An 11,540-nucleotide genomic window follows, 5' to 3' on the forward strand; every position below is an offset into this window, starting at 1 on the left:
CTGAAAATGGGTATTGATACAGTATAATTAGTGAGTGGGTTCAGTTTTACTGACCACCCGATGCCACTATTTGTTTCTTACGACAAGCATGGGTTACTGAAGATCAAATTTGACCTGGATCTTCACGTGTGATGTTGAAACAGAGGTATAGTAGATGGTTATACATGAAAGTGTCTATTGTTTTATTCAGTCCAGATTGTTGTCATGTGCTTTCTCCTCTACATTTGTACCTGTCAATCAATTTTATGGATGTATGAACGAGCACAGCGGCGTGAAATAACAGTGACATATGCCCCGTTGTGTTCAGTTGTTGTGGTGGACCTAGTGGAGCTGCTGCGGTTGTTGCGGTTGTTGTTGTTTGCTGGTGATTGTGGTTCACGTTGTTGGTGTAGATGTAGTCGTCGTGGCGGTGTTAGTAGTAGCTGCACCACTGTTTCGTTTCTTATACCCACTACAGCGATTTAATACAGTCTCCAGCTATAAGGCAAACACGGAAGTGCCCATAGCATTTGCATGGGGACTCGAACCCTCAGGTAAAGATTAGTCAACAGGTAAGACTAGGAAAGTGGACACTTGTTTTTGTTTGTTTGTTTTTTAAGGGAGGAGGGGCAGTAGTGAGTAGCCGCAGTCATCATGGTAGTGATGATCTTGAGAGTGAGTGAGGATTTTTATAAGTTGAGAAAAATGTGTGCGAGTCTATAAGGATTAGTGAGTGAGTTTCTGAGTGAATGTAGATTTACGCCGCTTTTAGCAATATTTCAACAACATCACGGCAGGGGACGCCAGAAATGGGCTTCGCACATTGTACCCTCATGAGGAATCGATCCCGGGTCCTCGGCGTGACGAGCAAACACTTTAACCACACAGCCCCCGTAAGGATTAGAGCGCAGCGGTATAATGAGGAAGGAGGATGAGAATGTACAGGTGTTAGAGCGCCAGGATGAGTAATGATAGTGTGTTGGTGTGGCAGTATGGACTCCGAGACTAATTACCTGTCTTCTTGTTGAAGTCTTCCTCCGTCACCTCCTCAGTGGCGCCCTCTGTCGACAGTTCCAAGATACCCACCCCTTCATCTTCGCTAGCAGACAGGTCGATGATGTCGTGACTGGTCCGCTGTGCGTCCATGCTGCCCACTCGTCGCTGCCTCAGACCAGCACGTCCTGTTGAATAAATATAATAGGAGGAATTATACAGGACGTCGATGAGCCAGCAAAGGTCACTGTGGCAACGGACCTACAATCTTTCTTCTGGGGCACTGGCAAGCCTGCGTGAGAGCGAGCATAGTTTTACGGCGCCTATTTAAGCCTGTATACAACACCTTTAGCTATAGCAGTATTCTAGCAATGTGCTTGGAGCGGGTGGGGGGACCAGAAGTGGGATTCTCACATTGTATCCATGAGTGGTATCGAACCAGGATCTCAGGTGTGAAGAACGAACTGAATGTACTTGTTCGGTGCATTCCCAGAGCTGCTGTTTGAGGAGTGAGTGAGTGAGTTAGTTTAGATGTAGGTCGCCATTGGCAAGATGAGGACAATATCAAGGCGGGGGACACCGGAAATGGGTGGGTGAGTGAGTGAGTGAGTGAGTGAGTGAGTGAGTGAGTTAGTTTAGATGTAGGTCGCCATTCGTAAGATGAGAACAATATCAAGGCGGGGGACACCGGAAATGGGTGGGTGAGTGAGTGAGTGAGTGAGTGAGTGAGTGAGTTTAGATGTAGGTCGCCATTCGTAAGATGAGAACAATATCAAGGCGGGGGACACCGGAAATGGGTGGGTGAGTGAGTGAGTAAGTGAGTGAGTTAGTTTAGATGTAGGTCGCCATTCGTAAGATGAGAACAATATCAAGGCGGGGGACACCGGAAATGGGTGAGTGAGTGAGTGAGTGAGTTAGTTTAGATGTAGGTCGCCATTCGTAAGATGAGAACAATATCAAGGCGGGGGACACCGGAAATGGGTGAGTGAGTGAGTGAGTGAGTTAGTTTAGATGTAGGTCGCCATTCGTAAGATGAGAACAATATCAAGGCGGGGGACACCGGAAATGGGTGAGTGAGTGAGTGAGTTAGTTTCGCTGTAGGTCGCCATTCGTAAGATGAGAACAATATCAAGGCGGGGGACACCGGAAATTGGTATCATACATTGTACCTATCTAAGGAATCGAACCCAGGTCTTCGATTAGATGACCAAACCACTAGGCTCCCCCACCGCCCTGGTCCAGTATGAAATCAGGTGACGAGGTGAAACACGTTCCTGAACTTGACCCTTTTATGACCTTGACGGTCACACCCCTACCATTCATTGGCATCCACAATTATTAACTGAATCTGACTGCGTCACCCCACAACATAATTCCCAACACCAATCCCATTCCCAGACATTGCCAAAGAGTGTTGCTATGCTGAAGTATGCGAGAACCAGATCACTAAATATTGCAAGTCATGTGAAGAGGGTCACCAAGACGACGCCCTAAAATGTACTGTTAAGGCCGAAATCGCGGAAATCACCAGACTCGCCGCACAAGCGGCTAAAGCCAAACAGAGTTAACTCCCCTTATACCCAACGCTCCTTGCGTTGATTCACTTGTTGAAGTGAATATACGCGTAAATGAAACTGCGTGCCTTAATGTTATCACATGTGACATATATTTACACAACCGTTAGCAAGATGATCTTGTTTAGCATTTTTTGACACTTCAGAACTGACAGCGCGCCGTTGTGTTTGTCTGTTCGCTTTTGGTTTCAATTGTGTGGAGGAGGTAGGAGTCCCGGGGGATACAACCACGCCTAGGAAAGCACCTGTACGCTGTATAAGAGAACCAGTGTATACGATTGTCATTGCATCGAACACAGTACTAAGCGTGTATTTTCAGGCACATCATCTGTTCATGAATATCACCACTGTTCAGAGCCCACTGTTCTGATAGGTCATGAGAACTGTTGACAGGTTGTAGACACTGTAGATGTTCAAGATTCAACATCCTTTACTCAGTTTCACACGCCTCCAGAGTACATGCATACATACAGTACACATACGTGCACGTCACAAAGTATATCATTATCATATATGATAATGGTGAGTTGTCTCCCTTAGCTGTGCACAGACAGCTGTGTGATTTGTGTGCACTTAGAACATACAGTGCTAAAATTTCTAACATAGTCTTATGAGCCAAACTTGTACGAACACTTGGTAAAACTTGTTTCTCAGCTTGTTATACATCTCAACGTGTTATACGGCGACATAAAGTAACAAAATGCAGTTCGTATTCAAGTGCAGATACATTCAAATTCGAGTCACATTGTCCATCATGAACAATTAAAAGGATGAAGTTTTCCCAAAAACAAAAGTAGATGAAGCGTTCGTAAAATTGCGAGTTGTCTCCCTTAGCAGTTAACATTCAGCTGTGTTGTGTGTGTTGCCTCTAGACTATACAGTGCTAAAGATTCTGACATAGTATATCTGCCACAACTTTCTAAATTTGTCTACATCACATCAATCACTTGGACAAGTTCATGTTCCATTTATTTCGGTAGTAGTGGCCTTAGGCCCAGAGTACAAGTATTGTTTTGGTGCTTTTAGGTAACAGCGTGAATGGCATAATTATACAAGCAGATAAATTGTACGACTGAATAATGATAATTATTAAGTTGACAGAATGATACTACAAAAGTTGATAGCATTAATTCCCTTACAATAGAATAGTTGCAACAATGTATAACAATTTGATGCAAAATTTGATGAAAAGGAGCTTGATGTATAACAGTTTTGAAGCAAAATTCTGGACAAAAATCATAATGAGTTATGACAAATTATATATGTATATAGTGACCAATATATATGTATATAGTGACCAGTATATATGTATATAGTGATCAATAAGCACAATATTTTGTAGTTCTTATAAGTCAGTCAAACAACTGAACCATAACAGCTATAGGTAAACAAGATGTTGAAATGTGATGGAGTTATCTCCCTTGCATCAGGTTTTGGGGTACTTATTAATGGGCAAAATTCAAGCTTTCCTGTCGAAGATCATGATATTGAGGGCAAGTATTAAAAAATAAATTTCAGCCTCAAGTACTTTTGGACATAGTCTGTTTCTTCACTGCCTCCCCGCTTCAAGGGCAGTAGAAATGGCATCGTCCACGCCTCCTCGAGCCTGCAACTTTCAAGAACAATGCTACATTCAGCAACAATTAGCTCCAAAATTCTGTTTGTCTTCACCAAACTTTTTGAATGATAGAATGTCATGTAACAGAATAAATTTCATCCAAATCAGCCCTGACCAGATAAACATGGAGTGTCAGAAACCAACAGATAAATGTAGGTTTCTTCATGTTCACCTTTCCTTATCGTCCTAGAAACATACACATGCTGTTAGTTGCACACACATGCTGGTAGCTTGGGGAACATCAACAAAGAACAGTGCTTAGGAACATACTGCAATAATATATCAAGCATCTATATAAAGTCAGCTACTTACTAGAAAAAACTGAAACAGAAAAATTACAACCAGAGGTTTAATATTTACCATCATTAAGGCACCGTCAACAGAAGCCTTAAATGTTTTCTTGACGATTGGAATTGCACAGGACAAATGTCTTAACTTCACTTAAAAAATTAACTGTCAGCATCTTTAGTAATCATAGCATAGCAAATGAAAACAGAAACAATTTCCAAAAGTTAGTTGCACAAGTTAAAAGTTGGCAGTCTGTACCTGGAGCCTAGTCTCAAGTCCAGCCAAGTAATATTTCTGCTGGGCAAACATACATGTTTAGTTGGAAGGGTAACTACCTTTTCGTAATCTTTTTACAGTTTTCAAAACACACGGTTATAATTGCATTGTATGGGTTGCTGACTTTGGCACAGACTTGGTTGAGGAATTCAATAAAATAATGTGTGCATGAATGGACAGGAATTGTCATTGGAGGATCAAATCAAATCACTCAGCATACAATGTCGTAACTTCTGTCAAGACTTACTAATGAGAAATACCAGTGTTTATATCAGACTGTAATGTCTCTGTAAACCGTAAATACTTGGGGTAATTCAGTGAAATTTGTGGTAGTACGTGGTAAATATGACACCTCTAAACATTGGAAGAAAACAAATAGTGTAAGGGAGGCAACCCAAAGACCATGACTGACAAAACCATTCAGGATGTAGAGCGCGTCGCAGTGTTTATCCTCATGATGGAACTCATATCAGCCAAAGACAGTGTTACAGAGTATCCTGGCAGCAATGTGAAGTAGGGACAGTTGTTGACATGACATGACATGACATGACATGACATGACATGACATGACATGACATGACATGACATGACATGACATGACATGAGAGAGTTGGTTGGCAAAGCACCCATCTTATCTTCATGACTCTAAACTAGTCATAGACCACAGTAAAGAAGTCATTTGAAGAATAGTCGGCTATTTCCAGCTAGGGTCATGGTGAAATAGAAAAATCAGCAAATTTGTAATCACCGAATGAAGTAGAGTGTTCACAAGGGAAATATCTACTGGTCTTATTCGTCACATAAACATGTGGTAGACATTACTTCCTACATACCTATGTAGAAAAAAAAAACCTGTGCTAAATAATGGGCACATTTCAGCAAATATGGAAATTTGCTGACTTTCACGAACCTTTGTAGACAACACAAACATCTAAAAGCAGGTGTTAGGACACATGTGAGTATGCAAACAAAGCAGAAATGAGGAAAGAAAGCATTTCTTTTCTCACGACTCCACTGGGCAACAATGTGAGCCAATCATCTATGGGACAATCGCATGACCTACCTCCGACAGTGACCATCCATACTGTAACTGGTGAGGTGACCAGTGTTAGCGCTGAGGACTGGGCTCTTTACACCTTGACTCTGGGCTCTCCAACAAACTGTGGAGTTCATCGGATGTTCTGGATTTGAAAAAAGTGGATTTTAAGACATACATTCACGGTAATTATTCATCTGAACCAACACCCAAAGAAACATTTCATCCCAAATGTGGGATATATTAACCCTTTAACCCTTGAGCTCCTTTTGAAGCAGGTTTGTAGTTTAACCTAGCAGTGTTCCACTTTATGATGGCCACAACGAAACATATGAACTGGGGATGTGTCATAATTCATTCATGTTTGGAGGACAAGGTCACATACTGCACATCAGATACAAGTGGTATCACCAGTATATCTCCAACTATAATGCATCAACAGTGAGCAGGGGTCATAGCACACAATATAAAACAAAATTTTACACAGTACACAATGTTGTTTTCACACACAACATGAGTGGGTGAAGTCAGCACCTTACACCACTCTTACACCACAGTAAACACAGTTGGTAGTGACCTACCCTGGCCCTAATATACCTAACCCTAAGGATCGGAAAGGGGATCCAAGGGCTAAGGATACAGTTGAGGGTGGGTGACCTACCTTAGGGGATGACGCCATCACTCTCCTCACCAATATCCCTTCACATCATCAACAAACTAGAACAAGCTACAAAACCCGAAGTGACGACCTATAAATCCACACACACCACCCACAGCATCAAGATTTAACACCTCCTGCAAACACCTTACTGGCTGTTACGTTAAGCACTATCACAGACGTCAGTTGGTGGCACAGTGAACTTTGTCATGGAAGGAGCCAGGGTCCAAAAGAAGCAGGCTGTGGGACAGTCATTCAGCAGCAGGTCTGGTGCGCAATGGAATAAAGAAAAGTAACTTTATTGGTGAACAGAACAATTCATAATGATGACAAAGAATGTTTCTAAATGAATGAATGAATGAATGAATGAGTGAGTGAATGAATGAATGAATGAATGAATGAATGAATGCAACACAATACAAACAGACAAAGAAACATGACGCTGTACACTGTCCTACTTTGATTTCATTTTCCAGTCCTTCCAGGGTAGACTTGATGTAGATGGTAAGTGGAACAGACGCGTGACTGGCAGAGGCTGCAGCATGAGACAATAAATGCAAATGATGCAACTGATGTATTTGTTATCATTACGGAATATTCCGCATTTTAAGAAAACCAAAGTCTGTTGTACAACAATGCATGATTCTGTTCATTTACATGCACGTCATGAAAAATGTTTAACATAATTATGCTGGTTATTTGACAAAAGTTCAACATTAGATGCACGTCATGAAAAATGTTTAACATAATTATGCTGGTTATTTGACAAACGTTCAACATTAGATGCACGTCATGAAAAATGTTTAACATAATTATGCTGGTTATTTGACAAAAGTTCAACATTAGATGCACGTCATGAAAAATGTTTAACATAATTATGCTGGTTATTTGACAAAAGTTCAACATTAGATGCACGTCATGAAAAATGTTTAACATAATTATGCTGGTTATTTGACAAAAGTTCAACATTAGATGCATGTCATGAAAAATGTTTAACATAATTATGCTAGTTATTTGACAAAAGTTCAACATTAGATGCACGTCATGAAAAATGTTTAACATAATTATGCTAGTTATTTGACAAAAGTTCAACATTAGATGCACGTCATGAAAAATGTTTAACATAATTATGCTGGTTATTTGACAAACGTTCAACATTAGATGCACTTCATGAAAAATGTTTAACATAATTATGCTAGTTATTTGACAAACGTTCAACATTAGATGCACGTCATGAAAAATGTTTAACATAATTATGCTGGTTATTTGACAAACGTTCAACATTAGATGCACGTCATGAAAAATGTTTAACATAATTATGCTGGTTATTTGACAAACGTTCAACATTAGATGCACGTCATGAAAAATGTTTAACATAATTATGCTGGTTATTTGACAAACGTTCAACATTAGATGCACGTCATGAAAAATGTTTAACATAATTATGCTGGTTATTTGACAACAGTTCAACATTAGATGCACGTCATGAAAAATGTTTAACATAATTATGCTGGTTATTTGACAAAAGTTCAACATTAGATGCACGTCATGAAAAATGTTTAACATAATTATGCTGGTTATTTGACAAACGTTCAACATTAGATGCACGTCATGAAAAATGTTTAACATAATTATGCTGGTTATTTGACAACAGTTCAACATTAGATGCACGTCATGAAAAATGTTTAACATAATTATGCTGGTTATTTGACAACAGTTCAACATTAGATGCACGTCATGAAAAATGTTTAACATAATTATGCTGGTTATTTGACAAACGTTCAACATTAGATGCACGTCATGAAAAATGTTTAACATAATTATGCTGGTTATTTGACAAAAGTTCAACATTAGATGCACGTCATGAAAAATGTTTAACATAATTATGCTAGTTGTTTGACAAAAGTGAAGCATTAGATGCACGTCATGAAAAATGTTTAACATAATTATGCTAGTTATTTGACAAACGTTCAACATTAGATGCACGTCATGAAAAATGTTTAACATAATTATGCTGGTTATTTGACAAAAGTTCAACATTAGATGCACGTCATGAAAAATGTTTAACATAATTATGCTAGTTATTTGACAAACGTTCAACATTAGATGCACTTCATGAACACGACATGTATAATATTCAATCCCCCCTTAGTACTTTGTGGCACAAACTACTTGGGTGATATTAGTTGGAGTAATGAATGAGCAGACTCCTAGACAAACAAGCAAACATGAAACAATAAACAAGGAAAGCTCGTAGAATAACTTGGGCACTCAACATGAAAGTAAGAAATACGTTGTCGGAATGAGTGAACATAATAATGTCGGTATATTGATTGAATTTTTGGGTTTCACGCTGAAAGGCAGGGCGACTGCTTCAATTTTAATACAGATATAAGATTTGAATACTGCGTACTTGCCACGAAAATGGGTGACACTGTGTTCCACGAAAGAGGTATAGCAACTGGTTGTCCCAAAACATGACAATGTTGGAACGCTGCCCGCCTCGTGCGTGTATGACGGAATGTCAAGAAAGCATAAATATAAAATGCCGAGTGAAAGACGTGGATGCACCTACCGCGACATGTATGTGGGCCTCGTCCCTTGGCTTTGTAAACTTACCACAGGCCCTTCTGCTTTGCTCAGCGGTGTAGGCCGCCACGCCCAGCGCCAGCTGATGGAGGTAAACATTGCGATCTGGCCTGTGATTGGTGCTTGCTGCCTGCAGCCTGTTGGCTGCTGCTTCCGGGTTACGGGGTGCTTGTGGATGCAGGTGACAGTTACATTGACAGCGACTTGCTACAGCTGCGGGTGTATTTGCGTGGGAAGGGAAATAAAAGACCGGGAGCTCTGGGGAAAATAAAAAGAAATTGATTTACGTAGAGAAAATAAAGTGAAATTATGCACTATTGATGGTTGAAAAGTGTATTGTGATGCATGCAACTGACTTGGCATCAGTTATATGTTCAACAGGACTCTGAAAGTGCCCCGGAACGACAGACATGTCTTGTGGTTGAAAGTATTTATTCCGGTACTCCAATAAAAGTGGGAATCTCCCACAAACGAACGAGGCATGCGCTAATCCGGAGCGGATTGCATTACAGCATTTAAGATTTAAGAAGCGTGAAGGAGGTGGGCGCCTGTGGCTGAGTGGAGGCGATAGTACTACGTGACCATATATGGGAGATGAATGAAGTTGAAGCAGTGTCGCTGGGAAATGAGGGTTGTGGGTTGCCTTGCCTTGTTGTGCAGCCTTTTTGTAGTGTTTTGACAGCTCTGCCTTGCCGTTGTTTGGTGTGTGTTTGTGTTGGTTGGAGAAGATTAAAGAAGATGGTTCTAGCCAACAGGTTCTAATTTGTGGCTGAAGGTTTTGGGCCTGTTGAGAATGCGAACGAAGGCGATTGGTCGATTGGCAGTGTTGACAATGTTATTAATAGCGTACAAGGTGGGGAGGTGGTGCAAGGAGGTGGTGTCTTGAAGTGCCTCAAAGAAAACCGAAACCAGCGCTGAATTCGGTGTCTGTTGGCACCGATGTCGATGGTCCCAGTGGGGGATGCCACTTCGGCGCTCCGTGAAAGTGTTTTGGCCAGGACTTCGAGCTATGGAATTATTGGAGCCTGTGAGATGGTGCAGGAAAGCGGAGTCGCCCAATGGAATCGGTGGTAAACACGACTGCTTCCGGGTCAGTTTTCTTCAGAATTAATTATGCATGCATGGGGCCCTAGAGTTACTCTTTGTTGCCTGTGAGACAATGATATTCCTTCAGTCAATTTAAACAAGATTTTACATATTAGGGACTATCCATGTCTCCAGTTCCCACCGTTTCCTCTGTTCAAGAAGCATCGCACCTAAGCCCATATTCCAAACGATGCAAATGGTTTGGGCATATCGGATACTCCTATTGCTGGAAATGAAGGCAACGCGGAATGGAAATGAGCCCCAGAGAGGGGGAATGATTTCTTTTCTAATAAACCACAATATAGCAATATTAATCTGAGTTAATCGTACTTTAATTGTACGAAGGACATCAACTCAGTGTAGTGAACAAATGCCAATGTATGCATTAGTCAAATTAGACAGGCTGTTGTAATGTGAGTCGTGTGTTTGATTTTGTTGTGAATGTCAACGTTGCGAATCTATCAGAGACGTTAATGACAAACGCAGGTTTCACGGCATCTCATGGACGATTGATGTTTACTTTCCTGGGTGTTTGAGCGTCAATTAGTAAAGAAACACAACCGAAGCAATAACACCCTAAACATTTTGAAAGGGAACTGACTTTGCGTTACACCCAGTGCTACGATTATGCTGTCTGCCAAAATAATACAATAAACCGCATTGGTATGTTTTGAGTTCAAATGTGTGGGTTTTTTTCTTTGTTTTTTTTCTGAACACGTGGCTACGGGCTTAACATGTGGCTACGGGGTAGGGGTAGGAGTGGGTTTGTGGTTGAGGTACTCCCAGCAAACCGTTGCTCAGACCAAGGACAAACGGCCCATATATTATGTGTCAACGAACAGACTTCCGCCCTCCTGTTACTGCACACAGCCATGTTCAGGAAGAAATGGGTAGTCTGTAGTGGACACATGTCGAGTTCTAATTTGGATACTATATAACCCCCATCGCCGTGTATTAAGGACTGAATGATTGATTGTGTCTGTTGCAATGTTTCTTGGATGAGTAGTAAGGTTTCAACGGGATTTCTTTACAAAGTACAAAACAAGCAAGCTCCATGAAAAGTTGTGTATATTCATGACATGTCCGCATATGTTGCTAAAACGAGGGGTAAAGCCATCTCGTTTACGAATACTCTCTCTCACTCACTCACTCACTCTCTCTCTCTCTCTCTCTCTCTCTCTCTCTCTCTCTCTCTCCCGCTTGCACGCTAGCACGCACCCACGCACGCACGCCAACCAATATACAACAACAAAGCCTTATCTGTAAATCGTATGTATACACTACCATCACTTTAGCCAAGTGAAGGGAGCACAGGTCTTTCCGTCAGACAGGAAATCCATCCAGTGAACAGTGAGCATGAATCGCCAACATTTCCCCCAACTACAACACCATTCATGTTTAGTGTAAAGATATGCATACGTTGTCAGAGTCATTATACCCATC

The 11,540-nt window shown here is 41.0% G+C and overlaps 1 long non-coding RNA gene across 3 annotated transcripts; it reads right to left on the reverse strand.

Moving 5' to 3' along the window:
- Positions 1-3,499: 3,499 nt before the first annotated feature.
- LOC137260449 (uncharacterized) lies at positions 3,500-9,092 on the reverse strand. 3 transcript variants are annotated; one of them, XR_010954756.1, is made up of 4 exons: positions 9,042-9,092; positions 6,570-6,689; positions 5,792-5,909; positions 3,500-4,158 (listed from the first exon to the last, which is right to left on the reverse strand). It is a non-coding gene; the product is annotated as an uncharacterized lncRNA (long non-coding RNA). The 3 variants fall into 3 exon arrangements; XR_010954755.1 differs by having other exon boundaries at positions 6,575-6,689; positions 8,998-9,074; XR_010954754.1 differs by having other exon boundaries at positions 8,998-9,074.
- Positions 9,093-11,540: the final 2,448 nt, after the last annotated feature.

This window comes from Haliotis asinina, chromosome 13, assembly GCF_037392515.1.
Source record: "Haliotis asinina isolate JCU_RB_2024 chromosome 13, JCU_Hal_asi_v2, whole genome shotgun sequence".
Taxonomy (NCBI): domain Eukaryota; kingdom Metazoa; phylum Mollusca; class Gastropoda; order Lepetellida; family Haliotidae; genus Haliotis; species Haliotis asinina.